Source organism: Peromyscus maniculatus, chromosome 6, assembly GCF_049852395.1.
Source record: "Peromyscus maniculatus bairdii isolate BWxNUB_F1_BW_parent chromosome 6, HU_Pman_BW_mat_3.1, whole genome shotgun sequence".
NCBI lineage: Eukaryota > Metazoa > Chordata > Mammalia > Rodentia > Cricetidae > Peromyscus > Peromyscus maniculatus.
This window is the reverse complement of record NC_134857.1, coordinates 79,533,603-79,551,830: the sequence shown is the minus strand read 5'-3', so window position 1 is coordinate 79,551,830 and position 18,228 is coordinate 79,533,603. Positions and strand designations below refer to the sequence as shown.

The window sequence follows — 18,228 nt, the reverse complement described above, 5'->3', positions numbered from 1 at the left end:
CATTCAAACTGTCAGTTTTCCATGTGGAATTCAAACTACATCTCCAATTAGAATCCAAAGAAAGCAGATAATAAATCAAAATAAAATCCCACTGCTCTTGGAACAGCCTGATGCAGCAGAAGGAATAACATTGCTCAAAGAATGGACAGTGTCACAAATGAACACACAGTAGCAATTTTGGAAGGATTCCCCCAGACCAAATCAAGAACGATAGATAGATAGATAGATAGATAGATAGATAGATAGATAGATAGATAGATAGATAGATAGATAGATAGATAGATAGAAGATAGATAGAGATAGATGATAGATAGATAGATAGATAGATAGATAGATAGATAGATAGATAGATAGATAGATAGATAGATAGATAGATAGATAGGCAGACAGACAGGAGAATGAAACGAAATAGGTAGTATTCATTCCACAATAAGTGAATGAATGAATGAATGAATGAATGAAAAATTATTCCTTGTAACACAACTTAAATTTGAACTGGAGACAAAAATGACCAATGGATACTAAAAGAGGTGAGTGAAAATGTGATTAGGAACAAGATTTTGAGAGGTATTAAAATCTCTCCCCAGATCTACTTGCCAGTTTCCCAGAGCAGCAAATTACTTTTGCACAGAGGAGAGACTCTGCTGATACCAGTTAATCAAGTGATCAGAGTTAACATCACCAAAACTAAGATAACCAACATCACCAGCTTTTGATAGAGGACACTTCATCCTTATGTTATTGCTATCACACAAGCCCTAGCCAACGGGCAGTCTGTCCACAAAGCAGCTCATCCATGCACCTCATAAGTTAACAAGGTCAATAAAGAAGACTGAGTAAGAGTAACAGATTAAAGGGGATTAAAGGGACTTTCCACCATAGGACCCTGCTAGAACCCAAATGATAACTAGAGAACAGGCCTGCATCAGATCCTGAGTCTGTTGCTGCCCTGATACAAGACTTCCCAGCCTTCAGAACCATGAGAAAGGCTACCCCCTTTACAGCATTTTAGTTGGAGAGTGAAGTAAATAAGACCGTGACCCTGGATTAGGGTTTGGATGAGGAAAAATGGTGCTAGTAAGGAATGTTTGGGCCAAGAGTAAATTTACAGAGCGTGGGGAGATAAGCTGCGGCAATGCACATGAGGTCTGCGTTTTACTAACAATCTGGGAAATGCTTAAGTGTGAATATGTGCACACTTCTTTACACAGGGCAACAAATGGAGGAGGCTGGGACTGACAAAGCAAAGTACAGGGGGTGGGGGTTCAGAGATGGTTTCCAAACTTCTGTGAATTTAAAATCACATCAAAATAATCATTTTTGAAAAAATAACTATATCGGAGAACTGAAGGGCATTTGTACTCTCTAAATACGTTGATAGCCCAAAATTTGAGAAGTCACACCAAAAATTTGCCTAACAAAGCTGAAGGTTTAGAATGGGTTCTCTGGCTCCCAGATTTATCCCATTCATAAGAGAAATCTGGGGAAGCAGACTTGGTTACAGAGTACTGTGTTTAATTTATTATATTGGTATTAAGTAAAACTTGAATTGCTTACAGAAAAACAAAAGTGCACTAGAAGATAACCAAGAAAGAAAAAAGGAGTGAAATAAAGGATCAGTGTCGGGCCAATCCAGTGAGTGGTCAGACCTCATACCTCCAACTCACAGTGATGTTTTAGCTGCCACATCCCAAGCCTAGATTTTCCCTAGAAGGAAGTCTGGGTAAGGCCCTGAGCTTAGAACATAACGCTCAATATTTGAGATAAATAGTATCTCAATGCAACATTTCAAAAAAGTCAAAATTAGTATAAACTTATTAACAAAATCAGCAAATAAAAGACAATACTATGGCAGTCTTCTCCTCCGAAGACACATTACCAATGAGTAGGATTAGATAAAATTACAAGGATGGGGCCCTAGTCTGATTGAATTAGTGCCCTTTCATAAATACCAGAGAGTTTGTGTTCTCTCTTTTTGCCAAAGGGGGAAACAGGAAGAAGGTTTGTATTTAAATGTCAGGAAAAGAGCAGATCTCCACCATTATGCTTTAATGGTTTAAACAATGAGACATTTATGTTCTCAGTTTGGGGTGCTAAGTCCCAGGTCAATGTGTGGTAGGGTTGGTGTCTAGTGAGAACTGGCTTCACATATCGACTTTCTTGCTGTATCTTCACATAGCATAAAAAGAGAGCACAACCTCTCTGATATATTTTCATATACGGGCATTAATCCCACCAAGTCAATGCCCCATGATTCACTAATGTTTTGACTTGTTGGGCCTTGTTAAGGTGCTAACCAACTCCCTAACAATTCTAGCTGGCTTTCCTATCCTGGGAAAAGCAAACAGCAGTTGAAATAGTAATCAAAAAGAGAGACTGTCAAGGCCTTAATGGAACAACATGTTCAGTGTTCCAATATTGTAAATATTAGTACGAAATATAATTCCAAGAGTAGATAACTGAGCATTTATCAAATGGTTTAACAACTTCCATCAGATAGATAATAAATAGGTAGGTGGTAGGTAGTAGTTAGGTAGGTAATAGAGAAATTAAATACATCTTCTGATCAATTTTCTTGTAGGAGAGGGAGAGAAGTGTTTTGTAAGAGAAAGGAAGGCAGGGAGCTAGGGACTCCTCTATGTCAGAATCTGGGCTAGTTGCTTCCTGTGTTGCCATATCATCCCACTCCAAGAGCTGGGCTGTGCAGGATGTCTCTGCTCATATGCCAGAAAACCTTCAGATAAATAAGGTCTGTATTTAGACATCTGCAGGAGACCATCCACTCTCCCTCAGAAGGCAGAAAGCTGTATGCTGCAGGTGTCCAAGGCTCCTTCATTAAATGTGAAATGTATGAGCTGTCTTGGGCTGGCGCTGGAGAGATGATGTTTCTTGATGTTGCTAGTCCCTGCCCTCTGTCAACACTGTTGGGGCTCCATCCTTGCCAATATGAGCTGAGCCCTCCCTGGGGGTTGCTCATGGGCACCACCTGTTTCATTACAATTGCCTTTACCCGTCTCCTAAAATCACCTTAGCATGCAGAATACCAGCAAAGCACACAGCTCTGTTTTCCAGAACAATGTCAATTCCACTCTAGCCCCATAATTCATCATTATCAACTCGTGAATGAATTCAGCACTCAGTGCTGTAAGAACTACCTATAGACTGAATGAGAAACTGACGGCATCTAAAGGCAAAGCCAGAAGAAGCACACATATCTGTAATAAAGTCAACACATCTAAACACACTGATTGAAACTGGAGTTAGGGAGTTGCTCCTGCTTGTACAGACACCTGCAAAATGTTGCCTCGGAGTGCGATAAAGTGGCATGTTTCCTGTAGCTTCCCCATAAGGAGCAGCCCTCAGTGGGGGCCAGCTTCCCTCACTTTCTCCTGTACTCCCAGAAAAGGTCCAGCAGCGTGCAGATTGGCAAGACAATTATAGCCCTGTATGGTGGCTGAAGAGTCCCTGGAGCCAAAAGAAGCTTGGAGTGAAAGAATCGAGGAGGAACAGGGAAGGCCAAGCAAGGGAGAGCGTCTGGCAGCAGCGGTGATCTGAGAGAGGCAGGACAGGGGACCCCCAGCTATTTCTGCCTCTGCATTTGGCAGTCTCTCCATCTTGCCGTGTTTATGGCCCCGACGTGACTTTCTGCCCAAGTACACCCACTAGGCTTGCACTGAGAAAAACTTACCACCTTCCACACAGTTCAAGTTTCATCTGTTTCGCACCCATGAAACTCTGGTTTCAAGAGCTCTGTGCATTTTTGCAGCTGAATGGAAACAACTGGATACAAAGCAGACTTAGAGGACACCTGCAGCACTTCATCCTTGACACCAGTTCCAATTTCAACGTGTGTGTGTGTGTGTGTGTGTGTGTGTGTGTGTGTGTGTGTGTGTGTTATGCATGTGTGCATGTGGAGGGATGATGTGCACCTTTGTAGGTAGAGACCACAGGTAAGTATTGGATGTCCATGGTGACAGATACAGATCTATTTGCAATCTTCTACATGCTGACATCCAGTTATGCCAGCACCATTTTTTGAAGATGCTTTCATTTTGCCACTGTATAGTTTTGGCTTCTTTGTCAAAAATCAGGTGTTCATATATGTGCAGATTAAGGTCAGGGTCTTCAATTCAATTCCATTGATCTGTATGTCAGTTTTTATGCCAGTGCCAAGCTGTTTTTATTACTATAGCTCTATAGTAGAGCTTAAGGTCTTTAAAAGGGCTTATTGGGAAATGTTATCATTTTTACTATTTTCTACAGAGAAAATATTTTCCAGTTTCAAATAACTCTGGACTTTGAAATTATAACCTGTTTTTATGTTCAAAAAAAAATTTAAGTGGAAAATGCTGAAGGACCACTGAACTCGATGTTGTACTTACATATCTATATCTGTATAAAATAATGATCATAAATGTTTGTTTTAAAAAAGTATTGGATGTCTCCCTCTACTCCTCTCCACGCGTTCTCTCAGACTGGCTGGCCCGCCAGCCCCTGGAGCCTCCTCTCTCCACATCCCATCCCTGGAGCTGCAAATGCTCACCACCACACAGAGCTGCCCCTATGGGTGCTCAGGATACGAAGGCAGATCCTTATACTTTCACAGAAAACACTTGACTCGCTGAGCCACCTCCCCAAACTCCTCGTCTCCTTTCTTTTGAAGTGACTGATTTGAGTGGCCAGACTTGGTGACCCACTTTCTCCAGGGTTTGATGTCCACAACTGCCAGCTTCCTAGGTCGCTAGAAAAGGAAACTAATCCCAAGAAGTTCCAACGTGTTCACAACATGGTAGGTTGACCAGGGCGCCACTGTGGATAAAGAAGGGAAGGACCTCTGAGAGGGCATGCCAGGCAGAGAGCGCAGGTTGTAATTTATAGGAGATGACACAGCCTCCCAAGCAGGCTTCTGAGTGAGCCCGCAGTTTCTCTCGGGACTGGGGCTGCATATTCCGAAGCTGAGAGGGTGTGGGGGAGCAAGGACAAGTGGTCACTCTGGCTCCATCCTCCCAAATGCTGCGTGTTGCTTTGAAGGGAGGAGGGAGGGAGGCATCTGAGGTCTGGTCAACACAGCAATGACTTGAAGTGCAATTTAATCATCCTGGACGTCACCCAGCCCATCCCGTCGGTGTGAGAGAGGAGCAATTTGTTACTTCTGCTGTCATCGACGCTGAGAGGCCACAGCCAGAGATCTGCAGACAGCAGTGGAGAAATGAGAAGTGGGGATGGCTGTTCCTCTAGGCTGGAGGGACCGTAGGAGAGTGGTGGCCTCCTGGGTCCTCCTTCATTTCAGGTCCTACTGTAGGGAACCAAGTAGGAGACAGGCGATGAAAAATTGCTTTTTGTCTTGGCTTTCCTAAACCAGGCCATTCTCCTAGCTTCTGTCCAAAACCTTCCAGGATACTCATCAGTCTGTATTTCATGTATCTTATCTCCTTAAGACAAGGATGGCACTTATTCAACCTTATCCCTCTCGGCATCTAGTACTCTGTTTGTTGAATGGGCGAAGGGAAACACTGATATGATGAAAGTATGATTTGCTTTCTCCACTGAAACTGAAGGATATGCCTGGCCTACAGATCAGTCTCCCTGTCTACACAGCACAGATAAGATATCTGTCTTCCTTAGGGCAACAGCTCTTTGTTTGAAGAATGTGGGGAAAGGCAAAGTATCAGAATAAAAGCCCATTCCATATTTAAGAATCAGATTGTTAGCTGTTCTAGTAACTGCCTCACGGCAGTGGGGTGGGAGGAACTCTTTAGCTGAGCTCTGAGAGAGGCAAGGATGGGAAAAGCTCCATCCCTCTCCTTAATGTATGTCTAGTCGAAATGGCCAGAAACAAGCACCAGTCTTCCCATGTATTCAAATGGCAATGGTTCTTTGTCCCGAGGGCCTTGAAGTCATCTACAGGGGCAAGAGAACTGATGAGATTCTATGTCAGGTATGAAATACAGGTGCATTAAAAAAAGGTGGGGGGGGACTCTCAGAAAGAACCATGCCAAGTGCTAAACTACAGTCTTCATAGTCCCATAAAATATAAGCTTATAAGGCTCTTCTCTCTGTGTCTCTGCACAGTAGAGGCACAATATCCATTGCTACATCAAAGCAAATCTGTAAGATTGATGCCAGGGATGATCTTCAGGGAGCCATAAACACATATGTGTTATCTCTGTAAATCTAGGCATGGTTATGTTTAGGAGGAAAGATCTTAGAAGCAGAACTAGCTCATCAGGCCTTTAGTTCCATTAAGACTAAAACTTTCTACAAAAGAGATGAGAGGTTACTGTTCAGCAAGATGAGTTTAGTGAGGATGTGGTTAGGTTAGCTTCTTCTGCGCTAGAAGCTTAAGGAAACTACCTGGGGAACAGAGGGGACCACCCAACATTGAGATGAAAGGCACACATCTGCTGTTGCTCTGTCTCAGTCATTCTTGGGAGGCACCCCAGAGGAAGCTCGTGGTACCTTGGAGCACATCCTGCTGCATCCTGGATGCCTGGCCCACAGAAGCATGAGCAGACAGGGCAGTGATTTTTGAGCTGTGAGTGTTTGGAATCAGTAAGCACCTAGAATTGGTAACTAGAACAGTGAGCATGGTTTGTCAGTGCTAAGAGATCTAACTGTGACTGCCCCATCCCTTCAACCTCCTTCATGCTTTGGCATCTTACTCACTAGTGTTGCATGAAGTTTTCTTAAGGAACCATGACCTCAAGGTGCCAGTGATTTTAGATTTTAGATCACTGGCTGTGATGACATAATGCAATTCCTTTTTTTCTTTTTTTGAGACAAGGTCTCTCTACATAGCCCTGGCTGTCTTGGGACTCACTGTGTGAACCAATCTGGCCTCCAACTCTCCAACTCACATTAATCAGTATCCTCCTGCCTCTGCCTCCCAGGTAAAAGGTATATGTCAACACACCTAGTGACTTCCTAGAATTCTTAGAATAAATAAGGACATTGAACTTAGGAGAAGTGGAAAACCTACCCAGGTTTTGTGAACTTTTGAGGGACAGAGTCACAGTTCAAGTCCACCCTACATTCTTAACCACTGTCATCAAAAACTTTCAGTAGCTCCAGACAACCACTGAATTAACTTGACATCTAAACTTTTAAATCTTTAAAGGAGGCGGCTGCTTACTCAGTTACATGCAGTAAATGTCCAGCAAATACTTGCTGACTTTAACTGAATGGACTGCTTGTCTCAGGCTCCTATAAAATGAGTGGATGCATGTGTGCATGGGTCAAAGGAAGCTTAAGCACTGGGTCAAACACAGCATGGCTCATAACCTTTCACAGCCATTCTTTAGAGCGGGGTGGCCAGAGTCAGTTGCAGTCATTGTCTGGGTCCCCCCCCCCAGGCTTTCCAGCGGTTCCAATTCTTTCCTACTACAGGAAGGGATAAACACCCTTCATGCATTTCCTCTCACCCCCAACTGCAAGCCAAACAGTAACACTAATTAGTTGTAACAGGGTGTTCATTTCACACAGTTCTCAGCAGGTCGCCCTGCCGTTCTTTGAAATGGTCTGGAAACGGCCTTGATTTTAAACATCTGAAGATAATTGAACCAAAGTTGCAGTCACTCAAAAGTCACTCTGAGTGACATGCCTTTTATTCTCTCCCTCGCTAATAAGAAATGGTTGGTGCCATTTCTTATTTACTCAACACCTTGACAGCCTCTGGCAATGAAGACTTGAACCCCAGGATCCTAAAAGAATATGTTAAAGTCATGATTGGTAATAAACAGAGGAGCAGGGAAGCCTGAGCAACATTAAACAGTTTAAAGGGAAGAAGGAATTGCCCTGGACATCTATAAACTTAAGCTCCATACCTAGAAAAACATGGGAAACTGGTGGAAGAATTGAAGATTTGTGATAAAAAAAAATTACTTTGCAAGCACTTTTGAAAGGCAAGAACATTACCTAGCAAATATGTGACATTTTTTAATACAGTGTCAGCAGAGTAGGAAGATAGATGGCCATACACAATGGGCAGAAGTATCGATTGACATACCATTTGGAGAGTGATCTGGAATATCCATCAAAATGTTAAATGTCATAACTTCAACTACACAATTCATCTTCCAGAATTCATTCTATGAATGCCAACACAACAGTACCCAAAGGTAACCATGGAGCTTTATTTAAAATACCCTAAAGGCTCATTAAAAATAAGTTTGAGATGAGATGTGGCGGATCCATGAAGCATAATGCCTATGTGACTTTAAGTTACAGGGAAGAGGGGACCTGCAGGTGTGGCCCTTAACAATCTTCAACACAACATTTCAAAAGTAGAGCCATGAAATCCAAAGCACCATGTGTCTCACGCACAATCTTGTTTTGTGAGGTTTGCAATACATAGGTATGGATGTGCATATGATCACTCACATGAGTCCTTAATGTGATGACATATCAAAACTTCTGAAGTGAAGAAAATGAAACTTGTGGTAGTTATTTTGAGATAATAAGCTGGGAGTTTGGGGGTGGGAGTTGGGTCCATTTGTGTGTGTGTGTGTGTGTGTGTGTGTGTGTGTGTGTGTGTGTGTGTGTGTGTGTGTCACCTTGGGTATGTGACCTTGGATGTCAATCCTCACCTTCCATCTTGTTTGAGACAGGTCTCTCATTGCTCATCATTGTGTATGGCAGGTAACTAGCCCATGAGCTTCCAGGTATTCTCCTGCCTCCACTTACTATCCTGCCTCAGGAGCACTAGGATTACGGCTATGCACTCTCTCTGGTTTATGAGGGCTTTGAGTATCTGAACTCGGTCTTCCCATATGCCTGAAGGGCTTTACCTACTGACCTATCTCCTCAGACATCATTTTTAATATGTGTACAAATGATCTGAATTGTTAAGTTTCTAATTAAAGCAGAGATGAATAGCAATTATTAATATCACAGCCTGGTAGAAAGTAGAAACTTAGAGACCATCTTGATTAAGACACAGAGACAGCAGTAGCTCATTCGGAGAAATGGGAGAGAGGTCATCGTGTGATTTGAGGCTTTGACTATCTTTCAGGGACATTCGAGTACTTTGCTACTCAGATATTGTTTCAATAGATGTGGAGGTCAGCAGAGACCCATCCCCAGGAGATACCTAATGACCATTGTCACCTCTCAAGGATTTGGTAAAAGGTAAAAATGCAGAACAGATGCGCCTCGAACTGTTGGCAGCAGCAAAAGAAGCACACAGGTAAACACCCTAGGCTCAGACACACTGGCTCCTTGAAAAGACTAGGGTGGGAGGCGCTCCCCTATACCACACACCTCAGACCTGGCCTTAGGTCAGAGCCCATGTGACTAAGAGAAACCCACTGCACATTCAGATGGCCTCAGAATAGAAAACAGTATTCTGTCTACTGGAGCGCATCCTTGTTTCCTCCCTCCCCACCATTTAGGGTAAGGCAAGGAGATTGACAGTTTTAGCAGGAAAGCAATGTGCTGGCCCATCTACCCTATGGTGACCTTGAACAAATTGTCCTCATTTGTTTTCACACATCTAAGATAAGATGACTTCATTTTTTATGGCTTTAAATGTAATTTTTAATGTGATTTTTTTTTTCCATTCTGGGACAGACAGTACTTTGAGAAAACAAACTGCTACACAAACATGAAATATTAGCAGTATTACACAAGTGATCTTTTTGGTAAAAAACCAACAATTTGTCTTAATTTTCCAAGCAGTTGGATCAATCACAGTAGTTACTATGATAACCCAGGACAAACAAAACTCAAAATATGATGGATTCATCTATTGCCACATATATTTATTGAACATTTATTACAAGCCAAGTGTGATATGAAGAGTAGAGATACACAGACCAAAAGAAAAAAAATAGACTCCTGCTATGTAGGAAAAATAAGGCTTAGCAAACAGACTAGACATAAATAACCATGTTCTGATACCATCACTGTGGTATTCTATTAGTGTTATAGACAAAAAGCCACCACCAAAAGAAGAATTGACCCTGTGGTGCTTGCGGTTTTGACCTCCACACTCAGACACATCAAATATCAAGGTGCAAGGACTCACCATGTTGCACACTTAATTGTTGAGGAATCTGCAAGCCATTAGCACTAATTTTTATAACTGGATACTAATCAATGTTTGTTGGCATTGTTTTGAGTTAGTCAAGCATCTAATTGAATAATTGCAAAACTGGAGGACTAAAATAACTCAGTTAATTGATGGTTATTTCAGATTTCACAGTGGCAGAACACTGTGTATAAATTATGGATGTGACTTGTAAATAGCAACAGCATTTGATAATATTTCTGCGGAGATGATTTTTTAAAATGTGTTCCCCATCACCCGCCTCTGATTCTGTTATCTGTGTGCCTAATCAATGTAACTCTAGTCCGTCAAGACAATTAGCTGGTCTAGCCACCCAGTGAATTGAACCCATCAGTTAAAAGCCATGGGACACAACAGTGAACACCATGGAGACAAGAGAAGAGAGGAAGCGAGTATCGCTCTTTCACGCATATGTTCCACTTGGTGCCTCATTCAGACCTAAATAGCCCGAGAGTTGCAGATACTGGGCAGAGTTTCCCAAGTTAACCTGCATAAAATTAAATTTCATTCTAATGTAATTTCACTTCCAGCATGATATTCTGTTGTCATTGTGAAAACCCTGAAGGAGTTTCGTTTTCCGTGACCTCTGTAAAATAACAAGATGCATTTGCCACAAGCAGAAAAGCATTCTGCACTTCATTCGCCTAGGGAGCCTGTAATCAATAACGTTTACTGCCCTGCACTAGTTCAATAGCCACAAATCATACCCATTAAAACAAAAATTAATGTTCTGACCTTGCTCCAGAGTGCATGTTCTCCGCTATGACATTTGTTTGGATTGCTGGAAGAACTTCTGCCATAGTCCTAGCATTTTGGATTCCAGAGCACTCTGACCAGACATGCACTTTTCAGCCTGTTTTCTCACAGGCATTCCTAAGACGCGGTTAGCGGGATTCAAGGCCAGCTTCCAACAAACTGAGCTTCCCAACAAATTACCTAAGGACTGTTCTAAAATGTAGGCTGCAACCATCGTACTCCATTTGAACACCCTGGAAAGAGTATTGGAGGGTGGGGTAGCATACCCTCTCAGGCACATTAAGTAATGAACCCAACACAGACCCTTGTTGAGTGTAGTGATGTGCTTTGAAAAAACTGTGTAGACTGATCAGGGAACTGTTGGGGCCAGTGAGAGTTTTGCAGTTTCTAAATAAATCAGAAATAGCTGACTAAGGACCATCAAAGATGGTATCAAGAAATTAGTATAAATTGTATCATATGTGATGATGGTATTGTGTACTGGTCAAAAAAACACCTTTTTTTTTTTCAGGACTACTTGACTCAAATTTTTAATAGTGAAATGCCATGATACCCCAGGTTTATTCTCAAATGCACCAAGAAATAAAAAGAAGGACAATAAGTATCTGTGGCATTGAAGGTAAATGGCAGGTTCTGGACAGTCTGAAGAACTTTCATAGTTAGAGTTTCAGGATAGCTTTTTTAACTGTCTGAAAGATGACAACAAGACGATTTACTGCTGTCGTGTAAGGCTATTTGGCTGCTGTTGTTGTTGTATGTTTGGGCTTTTTGTTTGGTTGGTTTTGGCTTTTCCAGACAGGGTTTCCCATGAAGCTCTGGCTGACCTAGAACTCACTCGGTAGTACAGGATGGCCTTGAACTCAGAGATCCACCTGCCTCTACACCACCACCACCACCACCTCCAGTGACGGGATTAAAGGCGTGTGCTACTACTGCCCTGCCAAGCCATTTATTTTCTACACCTCTGAAAGAGCTCATCATCCTGCTGCCTTCTCCCCATGAACAGCGACAAATGATGACTCAGATGAGGGAAATGATTCATCTATGTTGCCAGCTTTCAGCTTCCAGTAGATACCTGACACTTTTCTTCATAAAGTCCTTTCAATATTCTCTGAAAATAGAGTTGGAGTTTTTCCTTAGTCATGATTTACGGACCACTGTAGAAGATGACCTCAATAAACTATTTTAATTTTTTTTTAAAGAAATGTCCTGACTTTAATCCCAGCACTCGGGAGGCAGAAGCAGATGGATCTCTGAATTTGAGGCCAGCCTGGTCTACTGAGCAAGTTCCAAGACAGCCAGAGCTATACAGAGAAACCCTGTCTCAAAAAAAAAAAAGAAAAGAAAAGAAAAGAAAGGAAGAAAGAAAGAGAGAGACAGAGAGGAGGGAGGGGGAGAGAGAGGAAAGAAGGAAGGGAAGGAGGGAGAGAGGGAGAGAGGGAGGGAGGGAAGAAGGGAGGGGGAGAGGGAGAGGGAGAGGGAGAGAGGGAGAGAAGGAAAGGAAATCTCCTGAAATGAGATATTTTTAAATTTCAAGCCGAGCTACACAGAATCTGAGGGCTAAGCAAAAGGAGGTAAAAGTAAAACCAAGTGTAAATGGTTTTCCAGCCTGAACTAAAACACATAATTCGTTGTAAGAAGATGCAACTGGTAATAAATCTGATATGTGATAATCCAGGCATGTATTTGTCCCCCCTTCATCACTGAAAATGTCTTTCTGCCATCCTGTCTCTTTAGAACACCACACCTAAAAGCAACAAATGTTCTATTTAGAAAGAAAATTAATTTATCACCCCAAAAAGTTATTTATACACATTTGATGAAAACTCATATACTTCAAAAAGTGAAGCTCTGATAATAATACTATAAATCCCATCAATGAAAATAAAATACAGCTATATTCATTGAGACTGCTCAGAATATCTGAAGAATGGTATAAATATATTTTACATTTATAATAAAAAAATCCGAATTGCTGAATGAAGGGCAGACTCAGAGGCTCTCTGCCTGGAAACTAGTTTGAGGTTCTGATTTGGGCCTTCAAAACAAGTTGTTAGTGCCATGTTCACGTCTAAAGAAGTGCACAGGGTATGAGTCTAGTCCATGCTGACCACACCCCAGATCCAGGCAGAGGGCGTTTGCCCCTTTACCCAGACTCCTTTCAGACATCAAACTCCACTTTGATTATCAAGCACATTAAGCTTTGTTTGAAAACCATAAATGCTATTGGGACTAAGAAGTCAGTTTTCAGATTTCCTAGGATAGAATGGTTATGATGTATTGTCAGTACATGACAGCTAGCATAGGTTATGAACCAGATCCTCATTAAAGAGATGCCCTCCTGAAGTTACAAAAGGCAACTGGATAGCAACCAGAGAATCTTTCTTCTGAATACTTATTCTAAGGTCCTTAGCATCCTAGACAAATTATTCATTTCCTTTAGTTCATGCAGCTTAAAGAATAAGCTTTTCCCTAAGTCCTATGGCTGCAAGTCATCCCATCTCCCTTACCCAACAGACAGCATGGTCTGTGTGCTAACCTCAAGACATTGGGCTTCTGGAGTTACACTCTGTGGATATTTATCCTTACCTTCTGACCTCTGAATACCTGAAGGAAAGCCCATCGTTTAATTGTGAATCAGGCTGCTAAACACTAAGTAGGAGCTCCCAAATCTTTATGGATAATGTATACTCCTCACCATGAGCAGTACTTCACTATATAGACCCTTGAAAATGGAATTTTTGATGATGTAGAACTAGATCTTAGGGAGTTATCATGTGCCTCCCTCCTAAAAAGGATAATGAAAAGCACTGTGTTGAAGTTGTACGCTTCCCCCCCCCCTTACAAATTACTAAGACATATTACCCTCCATGGAGTCTGCTGGGCATTAATCATGAGTGGCCCACAAATACATCTTGAAAAAGTATCTTCATGATTCAGGATTAAAGATGCTCAATTAGAGAAAGATTCAAAGAGAAGGGAAGGAAGGGAAGGAAGGAGAGAGAGAGAGAGAGAGAGAGAGAGAGAGAGAGAGAGAGAGAGAGAGAGAGAGAGAGAGAGAGACTTGGCCATCCTGTTGTTTGTAGGAAAAATGCATAGAACTCTTGCGCTCAAGACAAGAGCTGCCCCCATCTCTGTCAGGCTGCCTTGGAAGTTTCACACTCGGATTTCTACCCTCTGTTTCCACTCTTCAATGTTTCAAATATATGTCAATGGCCAAAAGTCACCATTTCCAAAGAATCTGCAGTGGTGCTAAGTGAGGCCTAGTAATGTGCCACCCATGTGGGCATAGTAGCAGAGTCCAAACAAAACAAATGTGGATGTCTTTTTTTCCTATAGCAACCCCCAAGACAGACAGTAGGAAGGAAGGTCAGAGGATACACTGGACAAAAAGGAATAGTAAAGTGATGCTGTTTGCCTCCTTGTTATCTAAGTCAGGCCCAGGACAGTCCTAAGGGGTATATACACATACACATACACATACACATACACATACACATACACATACACATACACATACACATACACATACATACATACATACATACATGTCACCTGGCACATCTGTATCTCCGCCCCTGACCGTTTATGATGATGTCTGAACTGTGCTGTGAAATAGCTGCCTTCTATTGCTCAGCCCTCCAGCTTGCTCAGAGATTTATGTTTCTGGACGGTTCTCATCTCCTCTGTTAACCATCTGCCTTCTCCCCCATCACGAGGCTGGGACTTCCTGCCGGTTCACTTGCATACTCCTCACAACTCAAGGGAAGGAAAAATCAGAGAACGTCCTATTGCTCTGCTTGAGCTCAAACCATTTCCATTTCCCAAGCATGCACAGTCTGTCTTTCACTCACAGATATGTTTTTGCACTTCTCCTTAATGCCACAGATTTTTGAGTTTCCTATTACTCCATTTCTTTATCTCCTCTGGTGGACAGAAACATAGACTGCTAGGGACACAAATCCTGAAACCTATAAAGAATGATAGGTCAAAGAAACTCCCTCAAACTAATCACGCCTCTAAATATTAGTATCTCTTCAGGCAAAACAAAGTCCATAACGAGCAGGCACTCGGCAGTTTTTGGACTACAGAAGTGCTTTGTTGATAGTACGATTAAATAATATTTTATCTCCTTACTCAAATCCAATGTTCTCATCCCCATTAGAGACTCCAGAGTACAGAAAGATCCATTGACTTATCTGAAGTCAAACCTAGAAGGGACAGGCAGACACCTCACGCTAGGCCATCTTGAAGCCACGCCATGCTCACAATGGCTGTATTGGTTACGAAACATGTCACCAAAGAGGGGCAAGTAATGATTCTGTTTTGGGAATTTTGTTCATAAGAATCCAAAGATGAGTAAGACAGTGTTCTCCAGTTAAAGTGGGGCTTGCAAGATACGATTTTGATATTTTGTGGGGATTGTTTGGTTGATTAATTCATTGATTTTTGTTTTATGGAAAAAGGTCTCACTATGTAGCTCAGACAGACTTTGAACTCATAATCCTCCTGCTTCAATCTTCTTCTCCTTTACTTGTTCTCCTAAATGACCAGTTCCACATTGTGGGTAAAGATCAAGAAAAAGTACTCTGTGGGTGTGCAGATGTATTTATATGTACTTAAAAATGTCCACAGGGCAGAGAGATCACAAAACCATCTTCTTGGGTACATGCATCAATTGTCCAAGGGTCTAAGGTTAATATCAATTTAATAGGGCAGAAGAATACAGTGTGTGTGTGTGTGTGTGTGTGTGTGTGTGTGTGTGTGTGTGTGTGTGTTGGTTGACAGTGTGCAGCCTGAAAGTATTCTGTGAAGGCAAATGTAGGGGAGGAGCTTGCTCAGAAATGGTTTCCTCAGATTACTGGATGAAGATCTTCCAGGAAGAACAGCTTTCTAACAGCAGCAGCCAAAAGCAGGCACCCACCTTCGTATGGTCTTAGTTACCCTGTGACAGCTGCAGATGATTTTGCTGGGATCTCTTGTCACCACTAAGTCACAGAAGCACACTGGCATCAGGCTGAGATGAAAGCATGCAAATGTGTCTAAAAGAGACGCTCCCTACAGCAGACACCAAGTAAAGGTGAATTGGTGGCATCCATCCAAGTACTCCGCCCTCTGTGGTAAGGCCCATAGGTGTGAGCTCTGCACTGGCAGGTCTCATTTTTTTTTATCTGTCACAGGTCTGAGTTGAGTAGACATCATGTCCACTAACATCTGTATCAGTTGTCCTATTCTAACTTAAAATAGCCCTACATCTGGGGAGTTAAAATGAGACTTGAGGGGGCTGGAGAGATGGCTCAGCGGTTGGGAGTGATGGCTGTTCTTCCGGAGGACCCGGGTTCAATTCCCAGCAACCACATGGCAGCTCACAACTGTGACTCCAGTTCCAGGGGCCCTGACACCCTCACACAGACACACACGTGGGCAAAACACCAATGCACATAAATAAATAATAAACAAATGAATAATTTTAAAAAAGAGATGAGGCTGCAAAGTAGGATGAACATCCTTCAGAAAAAAAAAAAAACTTTAGAAGAGACGCGTACTCCAAACAGAAACAACAGCTGGAAAACTAGAGACAGAGTCGGGTTCAAGTCAGAACCCTCTCACCCCCAAACCCACAACATGTCTGTGTTGTGCAGTGCTGTGTGCTTACCTTCTGTGTGGGCCAGCTTTCTGTCACTATGACAAAAGGACTGAGAAAATCAACTTAAAGAATAAAAAGTTACGTTGACTCATAGTCTTAGAAGTCTCCATGCTGTGGCATTGTCTCTGAGCCTAGGATGAAAAAGCACATCACCCAAGGGAGGGTAGGGCATGGCATACAAAAGATGCTTACCTCACGACAACCAGGAAGCAGGGAGAAAGGAAGGCGTCAAGGCCCTCCCTCTAAGAGCATGTCTTCAAGGACCTAACTTCCTCCAGTAAGGCCTCACCTGCTAAATGTTCTACCTCTCAAGCAATACAGACTAGCACCCAAACCTTTAATATATGGCCTCTGGGCCCAACCTATAACAGCCTTCATGTTATGTCTTGGTTTCCCACATCATCCATTGTCTTCTGCTTGTAGAGTGTGAGAGCTTGTCTGCTTTCCAGAATATTCCATACTCATCTCCCAGAGGAGGCTCCAAAGTACTACAGAGTTAATATGATACACAGAAAAAGTCCTCAAATTTCAGAAAAGAATCCAGGTGAAAACTCAAACATCTGTCCCCAAAACTTACCTTTGTAATAAAGTATAACTTTCATTCTCAATACTCACTTAGCAGGGTTGGAGATTTGGCTCAATGGTAGAGTGCCTGCCTAGCAAGCACAAGGCCATGGGTTTGGTCCCCACCCAAGGCCAGGGGAAAAAAAATCTCTGTATTCACTAGCAATGAGCCACACAGCTGTGGAGGCCCAACAATGTGGGCAGAAAAACAGACAGGCAAAGAAAAAGAAGAATTTAGTCAAGCCCCAAGGAAAAAATGTTAACATCCGGAACCAATTCACCCACACAGGCTAAGGAGCATTTCACCCAGATCTCCATAACACCCCTCATCACTCCAGCTCTACACACACACACACACACACACACACACACACACACACACACACACACGTGCATGAACCAAGGCCATTTACTATCTGCTCAGATTAGCTTTCCATGTGGAGGAAGCCCCTTCAGCAGTACCTACCACCCAGTCAGAATATCACAGAGCCTTAAATCTCAGCGATGTCACAGTCTAACCTGGGTAATGGACATATGTACCAGATGGCATCTAATGTTCCCTGAATTCAAGCTGGTTCTGCAGCTAGTGCCCTGAATGCTGGAGGAGAGATGAAAAGAGAAAATGGCCAAAGCTAGTGACACATCTTGCAGAATCTCTATTTCTGCTTGGACAGGTCTCAAGGATGAGGTCCAGACAAGCAGCAAGAATGCAGCATTCACCCCATCATTTGCATCTTGTGAATCTGTGCATTCCTTGGGAAAGGAAGTAGATCCGGAGCTTCATGTGCTTCTGTTGCCGAAAGAGCGTATCAAATCCCCTCAGTTAGTTGCCTGCCTGGAATAAGGCTGGCAGTGGGAGAAAGCAAAGCTATAAAACAGAGGTGGACTTTACATCGTACCCATTTCAGCTTGTAAAAGCCACTTTTCTGTCCTCAAGCACAGCAGACAGGAATATAACAGACTGTATAATTAAACAGCCAAGAAATGCATTAATGGTAAAAATCTATACATGGAAATCAGGGAGGTAAGTGGGTGTAGATTTTCTCCAAATCCCTGTTGGAGACATCTGACTCTTTAAGAGAGGAAAGTTACATAGAGTGGGAGGGAAAATGATGGAGAGACAGTGAACAGGTGGAAAGAAGAAGAAGAAGAAGAAGAAGAAGAAGAAGAAGAAGAAGAAGAAGAAGAAGAAGAA

The 18,228-nt window shown here is 42.4% G+C and overlaps 2 protein-coding genes across 3 annotated transcripts in view; one reads left to right on the top strand and one right to left on the bottom strand.

Annotated features, from left to right (window-relative positions):
- Tbx15 (T-box transcription factor 15) overlaps positions 1-18,228 on the bottom strand; it is a 108,092-nt gene that overhangs the window by 76,132 nt on the left and 13,732 nt on the right. The window lies entirely within an intron of this gene.
- LOC143273932 (2-Hydroxyacid oxidase 2-like) overlaps positions 11,700-18,228 on the top strand; it is a 393,436-nt gene continuing 386,907 nt past the window's right edge. The window contains exon 1 of the mRNA XM_076574712.1: positions 11,700-11,705. The gene's annotated coding sequence lies outside the window, so the exon portion shown is untranslated. The remainder of the gene's footprint in view (positions 11,706-18,228) is intronic.